Source organism: Alligator sinensis, unplaced genomic scaffold, assembly GCF_000455745.1.
Source record: "Alligator sinensis unplaced genomic scaffold, ASM45574v1 scaffold153_1, whole genome shotgun sequence".
NCBI lineage: Eukaryota > Metazoa > Chordata > Crocodylia > Alligatoridae > Alligator > Alligator sinensis.
Window position 1 is genome coordinate 1,858,593 of NW_005842099.1, and position 4,203 is coordinate 1,862,795.

At 43.8% G+C, this 4,203-nt stretch overlaps 1 protein-coding gene across 8 annotated transcripts in view; it reads right to left on the reverse strand.

The window, feature by feature from the left end:
- Window positions 1-4,203, reverse strand: part of UTRN (utrophin) — a 580,332-nt gene that overhangs the window by 526,713 nt on the left and 49,416 nt on the right. The window contains exon 1 of one of the 8 annotated variants that reach the window (XM_025204845.1): window positions 791-808. The exons of the other annotated variants lie outside the window; for them this stretch is intronic. The gene's annotated coding sequence lies outside the window, so the exon portion shown is untranslated. Of the gene's footprint in view, window positions 1-790; window positions 809-4,203 lie in introns of those variants that run through there. 8 annotated transcript variants of the gene reach the window in all.

A 4,203-nucleotide genomic window follows, 5' to 3' on the forward strand; every position in this document is an offset into this window, starting at 1 on the left:
CCTCTCCCTCCCCTCCCCACCCACCCACCTTCATCTACGTTAGTAGAGAGCAGGAACAATAGCACACTAAAATACTTTTAAGTAAAAATGACATTGGGTCCATATGCCAGAACATACTGGATACTGAAAGACATCAACTTCAAGATCTGATAAGCAAGAGAGAAATTCTGAAGAAGTAGCCTTACTCCTAAGCACAACAGGATTTTGCTTCTTAAATGAACCATAGTGTTCAACACACACACTATCCATAAACCACTGCATTCACTAGGAAAAAGGAATGGTCTCATTCCTACTATTACTGAATTCAATATAGCATTTATCTAACAGCTATTTGTCTAGGGTATGCTCTCTCTTTTATTCATTCTAGTGTTGACAGCCGTAATCAAATTTTGTACATACCACTGGGTCTATTATAGCCCAACAATCGCTGGCTGTCTGCCTAGTTTTCTTATCATCACATAAGATAAAAAGGCCAGCGAAAGACACTAGCTGAAACTAGAAAGGACGGAGGTAGCTAACGTGGAGCAAAGGCATCTGATTTTCCCAGAAGTAGAAATCAAGAGTCTTATAGACACACCCACTTACTAGCAAAGGGGAATGGACAGACCAAGCCCAACCTCCTGTAATAAACAGCTTTTAAAGGAATACAGAGCACATTTCAGCAGAAACCATTTCTTCAGAAAATTCTAATCTGGAAATAAACAGGGAACAGGAGAGGGAGAACAAGAGGAGGTGGGAGAGAAGAACAAGTACAAGCATTTTAAGACACAAACTGACAATTACTTCTTACATCATGTAAGGGAGTCTCTCTGTTCTTCCTCACTTTCTGGCTCTCAGGGATACTTGTGCCTACTTGCTGCCTTGGCCAGGAGAAAAGGGAATCCCCCTCTTCACTATCTTCTATGTTGTGGTTAAGTGTGGATAATGCAGAAAATTAGAGGCAAAGTTTTTTGCAACATCTTTTCTTGCAACAGCTGTATAATTAGAAAAGATGCTGGACAAGTTTTGGGACAGGTCTGACCTCCTCTTCACTGCCACCTGCCTCCAAATCACAGGGTATAAATAGAAGTTGCCAAATGAAGCAGATAAGCTATGCTAGGATGTGTCCAAGTGCAGCTGATCCATTTCACTGAATGAAACGAATGTTGCCCTTTGTCCTGCCCACTGACCTGCAAGACCATAAGCAACATGTTCCTCACTTGCAGAAATGTACCCTTGGGATCCTCAAGGCACGTGCCTGTAAGCAGGGAAAGCTGGCTCCAGAGGCTTTATCCTGCACACCATGGGAATTCCCTGGGACACACAATTGGGTCCCTGAAGCCCCAAAAACACCTTCTCAGAGTGTCTGGGAGTGCGCAGGCAGCTCCAGGCCTTAAAACAGACATCCCCTGCAAAAAAAGAGACCAAAAGCATACCGCCTGTCACAGCCATACATGAGGCACAAGGGGCATGGCTATCTGTTTGCTTGGCCCTAAACATTATGGCTAGGGACAGACATTCAAAAACCTGAGCCTGAATTTATTCAATCTTTGCAGGTTAGTCAAACCTGCAGAGATTGAACTGATTTGTAAATGGATAGATATTCACTTTTGATTCAGGCAATGCAGGCACATGCTTGCAGTGGCTCAGGCTAGAAACTGGGGGGACGCTAGAGCAAGCCATCCCTTCCCTTCTATAGTGCTGAGCTTGGGGCCGGGGAGGGATGTGGCCAGGCCCTGGCAAGTTGCCATGGGGTTTAAACCCCCAGCCTGGCCTGAACAGTCCCCAGCCAGGGTGTGCCTGGAGGAGGAGGGGGAAGCAGCCCTCACCAGGCTTTTCCCTGCTCACTGCTCAAGAGGCAGGGAGTGTTGCTAGACCCTGACACCCTGCTAGCACTCTTGAGGCAAAGGGTGGGTGGGGGAAGGGAGGATTACTTGTGTGGACTGCATGCATCTGTTGATGATGCAGAGCTTTTTAATCTTCCTCTCCCTGCTTCTTCATACTATCTACAGCAAACTGACAGGCACTCACAGGTCACACATTACAAACCAGGTTATTTCTCACGCTTCTCTCTGTCCCCTCTTGAACACTGACATGTTGCGACCTTTGAAACAAGCCAGCAGCCAGAAGCGAGCTTATCAGAACACAAGCTCATCAGACCATTAAGAAAACAAAAGCCTCTCTTATTAGTTCAAACTCTTCTTAAATAGCTTTTTCCAAGGCATGTGTAAGGAAGAACAGAGGGACACTACCAGCTGACCTGGTGATTAGCTCCAAACAGCCCTAAGCAGACACCATTCTGTCTGCCTTTTTTCCAGTGAAACTGGGGAGACACACACCTCTCAGCATTAGCTAGCATGAGGGTGGCGTGGCCAGGTGCTGGCTGGGGTCCGTGCTGCTAGAGTCCCTGTTGTGGGAGTGGGGGGAATCCCTGCTTGAGCAGCGAGCAAGGGGAGGATGGGGTAGGGGGAAGCCAGTCAGACATTGCTGTGCCTGCGATCTCCACCTCCTTCTCAGTCAACCAGAACTCTGACTAGGAAGGAAAGGGACAGGGCCAGCCCTGCTCTCTGGAGCAGACACCCAGCCCAGGGCTGAAAAGTATGCTGGGATGCTAGGGCACTTTGATTTAACTTAAACCAGCAAGGGATCTGGGACAGAAGTTCCATAAACCGATTTGACCCAAATCAGTTAAGTCTGATACTATATTCAACCAGGATTATCTTAAAGCATTTTTAGCCATTTTGAAACTGGTTTATATGCACTGAACATCTGTTGTGTTATAGGTTTAAACCAGTTTCTGATCACTCCAACCACTAATGATGTAGAATTACCTCAGAATAAGTTTCTCAGGGCTCTTCTGGGTCTTCCTTCTTCAACTCCCATATCCTTCTTGAGATTAGAGATGGGATTAGATTCCATTTTAACTAATATTATTATTAGAATGGCAGGATTCTGGTTTAAAATCCTGCCTCTTCTACTGTCTCACTTGCTCAAATTGTGCTATATAAAAGACATCAACAGTTCCCCTTCTCTTCAATCTCCCTGACTAGCTTTTCTTTCCTGCACTTTTGCATTTTCCAGGATGGGACACTACATGTCAAAGGCAATGAAAGATTCTTCTCCCCCATAGAAAAGGTCCGGGTTTTTCAGAGGTTCCAAGATATTGCCAGGCAGAATGATTTTGCAGTGGCCAGAGGTACTTACATTGCCCCTCTATATATTCTTTGGAAATTAGACTGGGGGGGAGAAAGTTATTTACAGCTGGATCGCAACAGTAAGTGGCGAACCTCTTTGACTAGACTCAGGACCAAGCAGATCCCCACAGCTGTTTTGGCTGGACATAGACTTTCCATTCCAAGGGCTAAAAGATGTTGCCCAGTCTGTCTAGGAGTTTTGGAAGACAATTTATTATGTCTTAGAATGTCCTCTATATAACGACATAAGGAGAAAGTATTTACCACTGTTCTTGCAGAAACTGATATACTTCTCAGTTACAGTGAAAATAATATGGCTCCTCCAGTAAACAGCTCCAGTAAGCAAAAACAGTAAGTAAGCAAAAATTGCAAGACAAGGATGAAGCAATCAGCGCTAAACTTCCTTTACAGTTGATATGACTGATAAACTTTATCACTATATCTGTTTTTCACTGCGTCAATTGTAGACCTATGCACAACATTTTTTATAGATTCATGATCCAATTTAGCACCATATTTGTCCTTGATTATGTTAATTCTAGGAGGAGGAATAATGCTTTTATAATGGTTGGCCCTATTTCATTATCATATTTACATTTCTGTTATTTTTGCTTAAATTTATATTATGGTTGTATGACTGTTACGTTGTTTTCAGGAGTATGGCCTCCAGCCAGAATCCTTCATAAATTAAACTGAAATTAAATTGAATTGATCACTCCAACTGGTTTGTGTGTAACTTCTGTCCCTAGCCTATTTGTTGATACAAAGGCAAGGTCTGTTTACACCTTTTGTGTCAGGTATGTACATCCAGTCACAGGACCTTTACATTTATACATCATTGCAATTGCTCTAACTGCCTTCTCTACGAAAACAAAATTTAAGTCCGCAAGGGATGACTGACTTGATGGAGAAGAACAACTTCCAAAAGCAGTAGAACTTGATAGCTAGTTACTTAATTACTTCCTTGCCTAGTGACCTGCAGCCAAGACCATTTTGGCCCTGCAGGAGAAATAAGAGCATGTACTCTTTC